A 15,856-nucleotide genomic window follows, 5' to 3' on the forward strand; every position below is an offset into this window, starting at 1 on the left:
TCCAACCCAAACCATCCTGTGATATTTATCCCCATACTATTTTACCTGTTCAGCAGCCGGCGTGTTGCAGTGTGTGCCGCGGTCCTTTGCTGCCGCCGTGGTTTCCTCATTGGGACGCCCCGTCCCTCCCGCCACCTCCTGGCGGCAGCCTTCAGGGATGACAAAATGGCGCCGTGCCGGTGGCGCCCAACATGGCTGCCCCTGCAGGGGCGCACCAGGGGCAGCAGGAGCGGGGCTGACCCCCGCGGTGTTGCTAAGCCTGCTCATTTTAACACGGGCAGGCTTCCCCTCTGCCGCGGCGAGGCCTCCCGACTGGAAGCGCTGCCTGAGAGAGCCTCGGATGTGAAAGCCTGGGTCTCCGGCAGCACCATGGCTGTGGTGAGGGCTGTGTGGGCCCCGCCGCAGGGCAGCTCCTTGGGGTGCGCACATGCAGTGACTGCAGCTGCTTTTCAGGTCCTAGACAGAACTCAAAGCCGAACGCGGCCTCCCACCTGCCCTCGTGCCCAGCGCCTCTCCGTCGGCGTCTGTCAGTCACGGACCCGGCTCAGAACGCAGCAAGAAACAAGTCGGTTTTCTTCCTTAGAAGTTTAGGAAGGGGGAAAGGACAGAGGAACCAAAGCCAAAACACTGCGGTGATGTGCAGAGCCTGAACCCCGCTCAAGTGAGGCACTGTGCTTGCCGGGGATGCAGCCAGGCGGCCATGCACCAAAGGACTAGAAGACCCTTGCTTATGGTCGTTTAAACACCTAACTCATACGTACAGAGCTCTTCTTGTCCCCAGGTTTTCAGTTTTCATTTTATTTGAGAAGCTAAATAATCTTATGAAGGTCTTTAGCAAAGTCATTGACAAAGCAGGGCACAGGCAGCAGGCCACTGAGCTGCTGGCTTTTTTGGGAATGCTCTTTTGGGATAATCAAAGCCATGGATGCTGTAACCAGTCAGAGCTTTTCAAGCAAGGGCTTTCGGGGTGCTGAAACCCAAACACGACTGCAACCAGAAATCCCATCCTGTTCTGATACACTGTCAGCATTCACGAGGGTAACTGGGATCTTCCTGCTCCAAAGCATTACCACTGCAATTGGTAAATTAGAATAACTGTGTCACATTTCAACCCAAAGAGGAGATAAACAACACCAGACAAAAGAAAAGAAGATCTAGAGATGTACAGAAAATTCTTATCTTTTGAACAGCACTGAAGCTGTATTGACAGGTTTCAGGTCTGTAGTCTATGAATAGCTGCAAATTGCAGATGCATTACTGAGAAAACTACATAATATAGAAACCTCTGCACTTTCAGAACACTTTCCATTAGCATAACTCAGCAAGTAGCTGCTATTGTCATTTCATGCACGGCATAACTTGCCGTGGGGGTCAGTGCCAAAGCTGGGATTTTAATTCAGGGCTTTTAACTCTCAGCCAGCCTCAGCTTCGGTCCCTGAGTAACAGTGCTGTGATAGGAAATGATCCCCATGGGGCTGATTGCACCTTTATAACTTCCAATGTGGGGTTCCCCTGCAGGCCAAAAAGGTGTTCAGCTGTTGAGAGAGCATCATAGAATCATAGAATAGTTTGGGTTGGAAAGGACCTTAAGATCATCCAGTTCCAACCCCCCTGCCATGGGCAGAGACACCTCACACTACACCATATCACCTAAGGCCTCCTCCAACCTGGTCTTGAACACTGCCAGGGATGGAGCATTCACAACCTCCCTGGGCAACCCATTCCAGTGCCTCACCACCCTAACAGGAAAGAATTTCCTCCTTGTATCCCATGCCTTCCTCCCAGGACCCTCCTGGGACTTGCATGATCCAAAACCTATTCATAAAGGAGTGGACAGGCTTAGGAGGACACTCAGTACCCCTGGAAAATCTCCAGGAAATTATGTATCATTCCAGGCTGTTCCATCCTTCTGTGAAATCACCCTGCCAGAGCATCCAGAGTCGCTTCTGGGGCAGTGGCAGGGCAGAGAAGGCCTCCTCATTGCTGCAGCATCCTCTCACAGATCCCTGGAGGACATCTGAGCTTGCAGCCGCCCCATTGTGTGCAGGGTAATGCTGTGAACGGGTCACGGAGGCATGTCTTCCCTCCTGCAGATTTTTCCTTGGGAAGGGATGATCTGAGCCCATATGACTTGGGATTCAGTGTTTTTACCCTAGTAGCAACTGTAGAGTGCTTCCCATGTGGCAAAAGAGAGTTTTGCTTCACTGCTGCTGTTGAGCAGCTGCTTAATAGTCGGTGCAGAGTACATCTCTGTGTCCAAATTCAGGCTTCTCCTTTAAGTAACTTACAAACTAGCCTTCTGGAAATGCCTTCTGCTTATTTAGTGCCAGCACTGCCCTCATCGCAGGGGGAGGAGGGGAGAAAGCCGAAAGATGAGGTTATGTTCTAATCATGTGACTGCTGCAGCATCTGTCAACTGCGATACAATTACTAAACCATAACTGTGCATTTATGACATTCAAACCTGCTCAGCAAAGCCTCTCCTCTGCTTCTGGTGCCTTCACCCTTTCTGTACATAGGGACCATCTGAAAAGTTGACTAAGCAAACACGGACCGTGAATTACAAAGCATACATTGTGGTCTCTTACACCGAATATTGCAATGCACCATGGAAATCACATTCTAATCAAATCCTTTCGCCGTCAAAAGCTTCAGGGCAGTCACTTAGGTGGGATTGTTTGGAGTGGGAAATTTAACCTCTGTGTTCCAGGATTGCTCCGAGCCTGCCAGGCTGAGCAGGAGTGAACGCAGCCTCTTGCTCAGAGGAGCTGGTGTTTGAGACTCTCTTTCCAAACCGACTGCATGAGCCTCACCTCAGCTGCAGTGTGGCTGCATAGGATATGCAATCACCGGATAAAGTAGGATTTTGTTTTTCAGTGCCTGTTTTATGGCTATGAGAATAGTCAGTTCTGCTGGGAGTTACGTCAGGAGGTGCAGCAGCACACCAGTGTTTTCTCTCTCTCTGTAGCCTGCATTCCGTACTGCAGACTCAGAAGCATTGCAAGCACAGTGTGTACAGATTCCCATTGTTTATGAGTTTCTATTTTTATTTGGTGATCCATGGCAGAGAAGAATGGGTACTGTCTGTATGCTAGGTAACCCCCCAACTATTAGATCCATATATATATTTAATTGCATATGGTTCAGCAATATCCTGTTGGTTGCAGGTAGTAAACTCAGCAGAACTGCACAAGTCCTTGTAGGTGAGCCCCTGTATGACACACGATTACTCAGTATAAAAGATTTATTAGCTAAATGCAGACCTTTAAGGAAAAATATAACAGCGTTCATTCATACCAAAGGTCAGCTAACTCAACATCTTACCATCAACAGGGGCCAAGGTTGGTGCTCACAGAATGTTTCTCTCTGAAGACTTTCTTCTCCTAGAACAATGAGGCACCTTTTGGCAAAGTTGTGCGGTTTCCTGAGTCAGAGGATGCATTTGGATCATCACATTTAATAGGTAAGGATGGAATCATCCTTCACAAATCTTCCCAATCTTTTTAAAGCCCGTTTTTGCTGCCACAACAACTGAATCCCACAACAGTATTAAGCACCATATTAAAGCAATTGTTTTCTGTTTGTTTAAAACCTGCTGCCTGGTGATTTCCTTACATTTCAGTTCACATCAGTGTACGTTTAGCTCATGCATTAAGCACCATAAAACTATTAGTCACATTTGATGAGTTATAAGCTGATGCATATACATGACTCTCTCACCACACAGCAGAGAGTCAGAGAGAAAAGTAGGGAAGCTATGAAACTGGTGGGGAGAGAGACTAGGATCTTTGCTGACAGCATTAGGCTCACTGACGCTGGTACTGGTGATGTGGGAGATGGGTACGTACTCTGTAGCTACCCCACAATATCAATCGCATAGCCCTGAAGGACAGAAGAAATCTGGTAAAGAGAGAATGACAGAAGAAATGTGGTAAGGGAGGAATGCAGAACTTTTAAGGCTCTCGTAGTTGTTGATTGGGAAGGACGAACAAAGGAGAAAAATAAATCACCAACAATTACCCTCAAAGTTCTGGGTCCCTTCCGCTTCTGCAGGCCCATTGGAGAGAAACCAAAGATCTTGCTTCTAAGCTCCTTCCTGTATTCTCTAGCTTGGAGGAGTGTGCTTACCCTGGTGGCAGTGAGCTGAAGGTTAGGACAGGCTAAAGATCCCAAGTAGATGAATATACTAAAGTGCTAGGATGTGTTGGCCAATAATGCTTCAGGACAGAAATTGCAATCACCGGGAAATTTGTGATCACTGAGCAATTTTTACAGAGCCTACAAAAATCGGCAGAGACTGATTAAGATAATATATAAGGGATAGATTTCTGTGAATGCTGGCAGGAAGAACTTAAAAAGGGGCCTTGAATACGACTTGCTAGCAAAATCCTTAGCGACTGACATGGCTCTGATACAAGTATCAATAACAGCAAGAATGAGACCATCCTCTACATAGCCAGATTTGAATCGGCCTCATCCACTGCTTTAGTGTTTCAATTAGAATGTGTTTGAATGTGAGGTTTGCAACCAACAATTACATCATATCCCTTGGCAGAAAACAGAATCGTATGTCTGTAGACACTTGATATATGAGAAAATTCAAGGAGAAACCCAGCAGAAAACAAGGAAGGGCTTCATATTCTCTCCTAGGTATAGCTGTCTATTAGGTGTCACGTAAAACATAGCATGGAAGCTGAAGTCATCGTCACAGTATTTAATGGATTAAGAAGTGGTGTCAGGCTCATCATCTTCTCACTTTGGACTGTTAAGCGCAATTCAGGCTGCAGGCTGTGAGTTCTGACTGCATCAGCTGTAAGTTTGGTGGGCACTCTTCTGTCCTTTGCTTTTCTCCTTGTTGGTTCTTACTCTCCTCTTGCATTCTGCATCCCTGTGGCAGATTTTTCTTACACTGAAACCTCCTCGAAAAAGGCAACATCTTACTGTAGGCCATAATACAAGGCCTCCAACTGCAGCAAGGTCTCCAAGAGTTGTACTGTTATGAGTGTCCTTGTGGATGTTTTCTTTTGGTTCTGATAAATAAGCTGTGCAATGAGAGAGATTTCCAGATGCGAGAAATTCTGTGAGAGCTTCCTTAATAGAAAAAGCATTTGATGCTTGAAAGAGCATAGTAACAAGTTGGCACTGCATCTAAGCCTTTTATAACAGTTTAATTCACACCCTCTCTCCAAATGTAAATTAATCCAGATTGGGAAATGTTGGTAAATCTGAAGCAATATATGTAATTTGGTACTAGTATAAGGAATGGGGAAGGAAGAATAGAAGAAGATATCCTGCTCAAACCCTTATATGAGCATTAGGCCAATGTTTTTAAGCCCTCTACTCTTAAGGCTAGTAGTACTGCTAACGCCAACAATCAGCAACTGAGAGTCAGATCCCAGACTTACATCCCTATACCTGCTGAAGATGACTCTAGTGTTTAAAACATCACAGTTCACCTTTCCTTCACAATCAGGAGGGTGAAAATTTGAACATAATCAAACTAAGTCAGCACTTACGAAATTACGACTCCGGAGCACGGATTTAGAGGAGGAATAAACCTCTCCAGGTTCTTCATAGAAACAATATGGTAGAAAAACATGGTTCTTGAAAAGAGGACCTTGCTATGAAAACACACACATACAGAGTCACATCTGGAAATGCTTTGTTCCCTTTGCATGGGTATTCTGCAGCATGGTTGCGTTTGGTTTGGTTTGTTTTTAAACAGAATACTCCCTCATTATGATGGCTCTTTAAAAACCAGGCCACTTCCCATTAAAATGTTCCTAGGCATACCCCAGCAGAGAACAAAGGCTGGCACCCGGCAGTCAGTCAGACAGGTGGCAGGGCACTTGCATAAAAGCTTCCATTAGCATAAGCGCTCCTCCTGTGGTTCTGCTAGTGCTTTTTGCACTTAACTCTTTTCCATCCTCCTTTGAAAGGATGGCTGCATCAGGCCCCTAACCTGGGAGTGGAGCTGTCTGGGGGTGAGTCCGTGTTTGTACAGGTGATGCGAAAGAGATTGCAGGGTTTTGGTTACTGCAGATCACCATTTGAGAAGTGCACAATGTAACAAACTACTGAATCAGTGTGTCAACAAGAGAAATAAATTAGTGAAGATACCATTTTGCAGTCCTTGTGGTGTTAATGAGGCACCAATGCATGCGGACACACAAAACTGACTGCAACCTAACTATGTTACACCGAGCTCTACTGCCAGGAAGGGACTTGAGGTTATTAACTCGGTCAAAGTTGTCTATGCTTTTGGAGTACTCTGTAAGGTCGTTCTTAACTATGCAGCGTTACTATCTTAGGGGAAGGTGGCCTACATTACTTTCCTCTGGTGTCTTTACTATGCACTGTTATTTCTGCCAATGCGTATGTTCTGAGTTCCTGTCTGGCTCTTTGGGTTTCTCGTGGTCAGTAAGATACTAGAGATCCACACACAGGAAGCAGCAACTTCTTCATCTTTTGCACTTAGAGGACAACACAGAGTGCAGTTCCCTGTCTGAAAACGTTAAGCAGAATTTTCCACTGGCTTTTCGGATAATGTGAAGCAGGATGACCAGCACGGGAACTGGGATTTGTCTGAAGCCAACAGACAAATCTAGAACAACTCATCACGCCCCAAACTGAAAAGATTTACGACCATTACTCCCAGCATTTTGGCAGTCATTCCAGTGAATCAATGATCGTATTACGTGTTCCCGGGAAGGGAAGGGGCACAAACTGGGACACGTGAGAAGAAGTCCAGTTGCCTTTAAGGATTTGTGAATTCAAAAACCAAGCCCATTTTGACACGGGAAGAAACAGCACTCTGAAAATATTTTGCCTGGCTCCAATCACACTTAATCACTGGTTGCCACAGAAATCTCGCTCAGGGGAACGCTGGAGTTGTCTGTGCCTGAAATCCTTTTGTTCCTCTCCTGCACTGCTCAACAGCACAAAGGCCATGTCAAATTTATTAATAAAGCAAGGCCTGCTTTGTTTGGATTTACCCACTGACCAAATTCAGACATCGCAGAAGCTGATGCGACTGGGCTGACTCATGCCGCCACCGAATCCTTGTCAAAGCCTATTACTATAAGGTAAAGCCTACATCCGTTTTATCTCCTTGAGCTCTTGCTATTGTGCAGCATCAACTGCCACTTTCCCATGATGGTTTAATGGGTGTAAGGAGCAGTGAATTTGGTAGCAGTGCACTCCATGCATATTCACGAATAGGTGAACTGCGGAGGTGATTTGTCATTCCGGAGTTGGCATGATACCAGTTTTCCAATTGAAAACCTTTCTTTGTGTTATCCTTTAAAATTTTATTGCTTGAATTGACCTTAAAAATAACTTTTCTTTGCCCTCATTACCACAGCTTTTCCCAGCCATCCTAGGAGGAGGGTTTTCAGGATATGGAACTGGAAGGTCAGGAAGGTTGCAGCCACCTTTAAGAGACAGCTGTGGTTTACAGGTGATGGAGGTGAGGTGTGCATCCCCTATTTCCACTGACACACTGATCCTTCACCCCTATTATCCTGTCAACATTACTGACGTCCACAGCACTTCCATCCTATTTTAGAGATGTAGAATTGAAAAAGCAAGTGATGAGTTCATGGCTGAGTTTTGGCAGACTGTGGACTAAAGGGTTAGATTGCCTGTAATCCTAGGTCAAAACTTCAGCTTCACTCTGTCTTTCATGCATATGCAGCTGGGATCAGAGTTTTAAAAGGTAGTCATGTACCACACAAAAAGCCCACTCGGGTACTCCTGAAAATCCAGTTGTAAAATGTGCCAGTGAGATCCACTGAGTATTTTGGGATAACTACCTTTTTTTTTCCCCCCAAACAATAGGAGCTGAGCTCTGCTGAAAAACTGATGCAGTGTCTGCAGCTCCCAACAGTTATATACACATTTTAAACAGCTGGTTTCTTTATATATACCTGCTTAAGTAGCCTGCTCATCCTTGTCTCAGTGCTTCCCGACTGCCATTAAAAACAGAACCTGGGAAAGGAAAACAGAAAACAGCAAACCAGTGGTGAATCCCATCGAGCCAGTCAGCAGGAAAATATTCAAACCCAAACCATCCCAATACCCCAGCGAAACAAAGCACCTACCATTCCCTCATGCATCTGGTCCTTACTAAAAACTTCAGGACTCCACTAACGTCAGGGTTTTTAACTCATCCTGAACCAGCACATAGCAAAGATGCTTTCTCAAGCCATATTTTGATGATCGAGGAAAGAGTGAATTTCAGGTCCTTAAAGCATCTTTCCTTGTTACTGACTGACAAAACCCCTTAATTAATGCAGAGTTGGGATTTCCTGGCAGTGGCTGAGCCCATATAAAATACTGGCTTCAGCAAAATTCAGACTTTTGGAAGCCAGGAAATACAGTAGCAACATTCAGGCAACCTTTATTTTTCCCTTGGGAGAGCTGGCAGTAGGAAGAGGGAACTGCAGTTCTGAGTATTGTTCTGTCAAATGGTACAAGACTTCAGTAAACTATGACCGTAAGGAAGATGGGAGGCCATACCTCTCAGGTGGGACCTCAGCCCCACAGCCCCCAGTATAGATACATATATATTTTTGTATTCATATACCCTGAGATAGCTGCATACCTCTTTTCATCACTGCATTCTGTGCATTGAATCAGTGCTGGGAGACATGTTTTAGCCACTGGCACTTGTGCAAAGTGAAGTAGGGAAAATATTCAGTGGTCTTAATAATATATATATATATATATATATATATATGACTAAATATTGGTGAGTAGTGGGAAAGATACCGTTTACTTATTATGGAATTGTTTCTAGGAAATTGGGTCAGAGTATGCATGTAAAGGAAGCATCACTGTAAATACAGCCCACTTTTCCACAGAGAATATGTGCCTGTGCTGTAGTGGTTCCATACTATGTTCTCTGAAAGACACTCACTGAAAAGGTGAATTATTTCCATTACAGACATACAGAGGCATTGCTATAAAGGTTGGAGTTAATATTGCTTCATTCTCCCCTGTATTTCCTGGTTTCTCAGTGGTTTGAATTATGCTGAGCTCAACTTTCAGGAAGCAAGTGAGCAATCTTAACCATATGTTAGCAAATCTTTTCAGCAAAGTAATGTTTTCAATAGGGATGTTTTTTCTGTAGATCTTAGAAGTTCCTTAAGTGCTTGTAGTTACTACTGCAACAACAGCACTACTGAAATGAAGGGAGCCCTGTGACTCTGAAGCCCTGCATTCTCCATTGTTTTGTGGAAGGGGGTTGTCACCACTCACTGAAGCATTTGGAAGATGAAGTTATCAAGAGTGAGATGAGAGAATCCTCAGAAATTATGGTTCTATGTCAATTACAAGAAATGCCTGAGAACAAAATGATGGGTCTGTCCTCTTCTCCCTGCTCTTCACTTCCTATCAGGACATCCATAACCCTGCCTGAGAAAATGTCAAGCACACTCTTCTCTTCCAGCCCTGTGAAGCCATTAGCTTTTTAGAAGCTATTAGCACTTAAGGAGTTTCTCATGCTTCACAGCAAGCTGCTTACAGCCCATCCTCCCCTGCAGATGCTAGATTCCCCAGGTCTGGATTTCTGTCCTCAGGTCTGGTTTTGAATCCCTTCCAGCATTCCCCACATCCCGGATTTACAGACAATGTACTGAAGAGGACAGCCAAAGAAGGACTTACCCTTTTCTTCCTAGTGCAGGGTGGGTTCAGGTCCTACAGTGTGAGTGAGTGGTGTGTGTGTGTGTGTGTGCTGCAGGGCTCCCCACATTCACTTCTGTTCTCTGCTATCCACCTGCGTTTCCCAGTATCCCATCCATCACCATTCTTTCCCTCCCATAACACTAGACTTTACTTCACTAGGAAGCTGATTACTGACATGGGTTTAAAAATGGCTCTATTTCCCTGAGTGGAATGTCCTCAAATCAAGAAAGAAGTTTGTTTCAGCATTTGGCTTTACAAATGAATGAAGTTTAGGGGTTTCCTTCTCTCCATCAAGGAGATCAAGAATCAGCTTCAAAGAAGCTGATGAAAGAAGTCCAGACTACATGAAAATTCAAACCCAAATCCAGCCTTCATCAAAGGCAGTTTTCTCACTCTTCTGTCTCCTTCTATTTCGTGCAGCGTCCTTCTCCCTGCTTTGGCTTTCCCTTTCTTTTTTCCTTCCTGTCTCCCTAAGGAATCTTCTTTTCCAGCTGTAGTGCAATAGTGTTATATTTGATTTCTTCCTTACTTTCCGAAGAGGAGCTGCTAAATAGCATGCTCACGAATTCATCAGCAAATACTAGTTTGAGAGGTATTACAGGTGTCAGCATGAGATAGATAAACTGGAGAAATCAAGAGAAAGATTAGGTAAGATCTTAAGAGATGGATTTTGGGAAAACCAATCAAACTCACAGCTATTCCTTAGGGCAGAGAAACCTGCAAAGCACAGCATGTACCCATGGCTTGTATCAGCCTGATCCTGTCACTTTTAACCCTGACTTCACTCATTTGCTCTCCTTTGTAGTCATTCACAGGAGAGAAACTGTTTCGCACTCTGTAATTGAGCAGTTCCTATTCAATTCAAACAGTTAAGGACATGAGACTCCATTGTGATACACTAGAATAATTATTAATGATAGTGTGGCAATATAGCATCGTTGCAAAATCTGATGTATTCTAAATGAATCACAGCTCCCTGTTGAGCACTTGGTTATACTTGGGCCATGATGTTGGAAACTGGGCACTTCCTTAATGAAAACACTGTCAAAGAGATTTCAAGTTAAAAAAGGTACTCTGAGTAAGAAGGGAACATGCTCTCTGAATGCACTTGAGCATGCCATGAGCATGAGGGAGTGCATCAGCTGTGCAGAGGATAACACTTCACTTTCACGATCGTTTTAGGGATTTCTGATCAGGAATGCAACCTGAACACTTTGAAATTCCTTAAAAAAAATCAACTGGACAAAACAATTCTAACAGAAAAACGAAGTGAACTGAAATGTTTGAGGCTACCATCTTTTAGTTTATGTAACGCTGTACTCTAACATTAGGCGAACTTAAATCAAAACCAGAGAGATTTAGAAATAAAAATGTTTTACTCTAAAAATATAAAAAACCTGGATGCTTGGAAGCTTCCAGAACTTTTGGGCTTTTTGCTTTTTTGAAAATATTTTCATGGAATTCACATGGATTCAAAAAGTAATCACCCCAAAGCAGCTGCCTTTTCAGAGCCAATGGGCCCACTGGTGTGTTTTCTGTGACCATCTTTAACGCTCCTGCACTGCAGGTATTAAGAAGCAGCACCCAGAGGAGTGATTGTGGCACTTCCCAGTGGCTAGTGCCAACCTTGTTTTAAAAACAGTGTCCCTCATTCTCAGCAACGGGCTCCAGTCATGGTCCTGGGGCCACGGTTTTGCTTCGGCCAACAAAACACTCCCATCTCAAGTTACATCCATGTGAAAAGGAAGGAGATTGTTTAGGGTGGTTAATAGAGGGCCACAAGCTGTAATAGCATTAACAGAATAAGATGAGGCAGTTCAAGAGACCTGTGCAGGAGCTTCGTGTATAGCAGACCATACTAGGTTGCTCCCTGAAGAGAACAAGTGATGCTTCACCTGCTCACGACTTTCAGCCCCATTCCAAGAAAAGAACCACTACAGGTACAGTAATTGCTCTCGCAATCAGAAGACTACAGCAGATGACCTAAAATGGGTCATCCTGGTTTATTCTGATTTCATATACTGTTTGCCTTTGCTTGGAGACACCACTGTGCTCTTGAAACACATTATGGGGGAAGTAAGCAAGCAGCCAGAACCCTTTAAACGGGGAGGAAATTGGTACCAGTGCTCTTTTAAATGATTAAACAAAATCTGGGGATAGAGTAGAAACTGACAATCAGAAGGAATTGGATCCGCAGCTATTGAACTGCCTATCCATTTCTGGCACATTAGAAATGTGTGATTTGTTTCCTTTACGTTAGCTGGGATACAGAAACATTCTCTGCCTTACATAATCTCGGGCAGAGAAGCAAAACTGTAACCATCAGATTCCTTGGTTGTAAAAATGGTGTTCTCACCATTTGTGACAACAGTAAATCATTCTGACTGAAAGCAGGCTTCCATTGTGCCCATTCGAGTGCTACCTTCTGCTGCTTGGGGACAGCTCTGCTCTTGTACTCGCAAGAGATTGATTGGTCTGAAAGACAATATGCTGCAAACAGGGCATTCAGATGACATTGCCCTTCTCATTGACTTTCCTAAAGACTCAGTATGCCTCCCAAGTCTAAAAGTTGTTTCAGAGAATCATAAGCCATGGCTCCAATCTTCCACAAACACGGATGCCTAAAAAAGGAATCCTCTGATGGACTTTGTGGGACTAATTTGAGTGTTTTTCACTCATCACTTTGACCTTTGCCTGGGACATGGCATTTTTAGGGCTGTTTCTTCAAATATTGGCTATTGCCATGAAGCTATTTCACCCAACATGGGAAGATGTCCACCACTGTAGTTAGATGCATGGCCACTCTCTAGCAGTGCACATCAGTCCGGTGACAAAGTGACCAGCTTATTTGGTAGGGTGATCAAGAGGATTTGGAGAATGAAACACCGGAGTGTAGTCACAACACAGAGCAGCACACCTGATGAAAATAACCACATTGTGTAAACTTAACCTCAGAGACATGTTAGTAACTGACATGGACAGATTTATCTTCTTCAAATGTGCTGAATTTAGATGATTAACAACACTTATTCCCTTGTTCCGTAGACCAAACAGGTCTTTTGGTGCTTACTGAAGCCTGGCTCCATCATTTTCCCTTCTATTTTCCCATGGCTGGTAACTCGGATAAAGGACTTTGGGATTCTACTTCATGGTCCTGCTCTCACTTTCAGAAGCCTGTCTACCCCAGAAACTGCTTCCCAGAAATGTTTATCTTCTGTTGTCTAGCTGCATGGTCATCTGCGGGGTTTCACTACATTTGTGTCCTACTTGTGCCCACCATTCATTAGACATGCTTTGCTCCATTACTGACCTCAATTATCTGGAACAGAGCTTATTTCTAAGGGCAGTCCAGCTGCATTACTGTGAGTGCTGAGCCTCCTATCAGAGAACCATTGAACGGCTTGGTTTGGAAGGGGCCTTAAATATCATCCAGTTCCAACCCCCTGCCATGGGTAGGGACATCTTCCACTAGAGCAGGTTGCTCCAAGCCCGGTCCGCAACCTCTTCCAGCGTCTCAGCACCCTCACAGGGAAGAACTTCCTAAGAAAAAAGGACTGTTTAGCACTCATATGTGATACTAAAGTCACTGTTCAGTGCATAAGCTAGAAATAGTCACAAACTGCTCTTAGGAATTAATTTTGTGTGTAAATTAGATTAAGCTGGTTTTCATTTAGTGACAACTTTATAGTAAGCAATGGGAACTAAAAATACATTTTAAACATCACTAAGCTGAAAAGTTTCCTTTTAACATTTCACACTGGTTTATTTTACTACCCTATAGAAGAAGTTAGAGAAAAATGGTTCAATTTAGTGTCTTTAATAAAGATAGTTACAATTATATTTGTCATAGGTAGGTAATTATTTTAACACTTTACATTTGCCCTGCCGACAAATGGAAGTGTATTACACAGAACAGCTTGCTCATCTACCTGAAAGATAGATGTGATTCCTGGTAAGGTATTCATTGTACCAAAGATACAGCTGAGTTGATTTCCTCCGCTGAGCCATGTCAGTTGATGCCAGCAGAGGCTCTAACACATTCGTAGGGAGCTGCTGAAATGCAGAAGAGTTCAAGAGAAGAAATCAGTTTCCAGGACCACCCAGTGACCGTTTCACTCCTTACACCACTCCTTATCACACTGCTGGGGGTGCCTGCTGGAAAACAACATCTGCAAAGGGTGAAAACAGGCAGTAAGAAATACACTGTGGCTTAAGAGTGCTGAGCCCCGGTGGGTGATTCCATGGAGCTGTGGGGCTTTTGTGAGGTTCTACGAGGTCCCGCAGCTACGTGATTCCCTGTGGCTGTGCAATCAGCCAGGCGACTGTTTCAGTTTACCAGTTCCCCATCTTCATTCAGTCTAAATACTTACTGCAGACTAATTGGCCATCTATTGTCTGAGAGAAACTGGATGAGAAGCATTTGGCTGAGATTGTGCAAGTTCAAAATGATGATTACAGGATTGGAGAAGCAACGCTAGCAATTAAGCAAGCAGCAGACCGGAGGAAGTACTCCCCATTGACTGCGCAGGCGATGGCCTGGGACGCTGCTCTCCAGGGATGCAGGTGTTGGGTGCTCCTCAATGTGTAATTGGTGGGTTGCCAAAAAAATCTGTGGCTGCCCCGTCCCTGGCAGTGCTCAAAGCCAGGTTGGACAGGGCTTGGAGCAACCTGCTCTAGTGCAAGGTGCCCCTGCCCATGCTAGGGGGTTGGAACTGGATGAGCTTGAAGGTCCCTTCCAACCCAAACCAGTCTGGGATTCTACGAAAGGTGAGTGGATAACCTGGGCCAGTGAACATATGCATGCTTTCAACTCCCACAGGGTACCTGGGAACTTCTAACCTCAGGTAGCATCAGTAAGGTTGCTGTAAAGCAGTTCTCCTGTATCTAGTCCCAAACTCCCCTCCCTGAAATAGCTGCTCATGCAGCACAGACCTGCTCATGAGGAGAAGTTGCTCTCTGGGAGACCTGTGCACCAAGCCCTGTGCTGGCTGCCAGAAGATTTCTTGGTAAATCAGCTTTCTTCTAGAGCTGGTGCCTTCCAAAGGGCTGAGGAAATATCTCCTGGGGCAGCCTCTGTCTGCTCATGAGTCGGGGTGGATGCTCTCGGGATGAATCAGTAGGAAATCACAGAACAGCCTTGGATGTCCCGCTTTCCCCCTCTGTGGTCTGAAGGCATGAAAGTTTGGTTGTCTAAAGCTGAAAAACAGGCAAAGTAATAAATTTTCTATTCTGTCCTGATTTGAAAACGTGTTTTATGGGATATTCGGGTAAGGTTTGTGCAGTGTAGGGTCTGCATTTACTTTCCCCCTCAATCATGTCAGGTCGAACAGAAACACAAACCACACAACAAAGAGGTCTCCTCGTGGCTCACGCTGCTGCGTGCTGCCTTTTGTCGTGATCTGTAGCCTAAACACACAAAAAATACAGGCTAGGAAAGGCAACTGTGTTCTGTCTGACAGACTCCACACCATTTGACAATGTGAAGCTGGAAACCCCTGCACGGAATGGTGGGGGGTTTGCCACTGACATTAGTGGGAGCACGATGTCACCCCGTTTTCAGGCAGTACTCACGCTTTAGATCTCGTCCTCTGGTCCTTTTGCCTTTCAAATGAGTGCCGAAGACTCTTTAAACCACTTAAACATACGCCCCCTCCTGAATTTCAGACCCAGATACGATAAGCTGAGCTCAGAAAATGAAACATCCTTCATCTCCGCGCTGGCTGTTTCCATACTCACGGACACACCGCGGGGGTACCGCCGGAGGATGCGACCGAAGTTTCCTTTGTACGTACAGGGCGACGGTGGGCGGACAGGACGGGACGGGACGGGAGGGTAACGAGCCCGGAATCAACCCTCCTCCCGCTGCCTCGGCGGGGCAGGAGCTGCGCGCAGGGCACCCGCGGAGCGCTCCTGCTCCGTGCGTCTGCGGGCAGCGGGCTCAGCGCGCAGCGCGGCCCCGCCGCCAGCGCGCACAGAGCGCGGGGCCGCTCCCCGCCTCCGGCCGGCCCCGCTCTCCCTGCGCGGCCGGGGGGAAGGCGGCTCCCGCCGGGCCCAGCGCGGCGGCGGATGGCGGGGGGGCCGCGCCCGGCGGGGGCCGGCGGGGGCGCCCGCTGAGCGGCGGCGGCGGCGCCGATGCCGGGGGGCCCTGCGCGGCGGGGCGCGCCCGCGG

General features: G+C 45.7%; 1 long non-coding RNA gene across 3 annotated transcripts; it reads right to left on the minus strand.

Moving 5' to 3' along the window:
- Nucleotides 1–11,248: 11,248 nt before the first annotated feature.
- On the minus strand, nt 11,249–15,515 carry LOC133280510 (uncharacterized). 3 transcript variants are annotated; one of them, XR_009747195.1, is made up of 3 exons: nt 15,255–15,509; nt 13,617–13,839; nt 11,249–12,604 (listed from the first exon to the last, which is right to left on the minus strand). It is a non-coding gene; the product is annotated as an uncharacterized LOC133280510 (long non-coding RNA). The 3 variants fall into 3 exon arrangements; XR_009747197.1 differs by lacking the exon at nt 11,249–12,604 and having other exon boundaries at nt 13,493–13,839; nt 15,420–15,515; XR_009747196.1 differs by lacking the exon at nt 11,249–12,604 and having other exon boundaries at nt 13,493–13,839.
- Nucleotides 15,516–15,856: the final 341 nt, after the last annotated feature.

Source organism: Pezoporus flaviventris, unplaced genomic scaffold, assembly GCF_033815535.1.
Source record: "Pezoporus flaviventris isolate CSIRO_AGI_PZ_B2104156 unplaced genomic scaffold, CSIRO_AGI_Pfla_v1 ptg000083l, whole genome shotgun sequence".
NCBI lineage: Eukaryota > Metazoa > Chordata > Aves > Psittaciformes > Psittacidae > Pezoporus > Pezoporus flaviventris.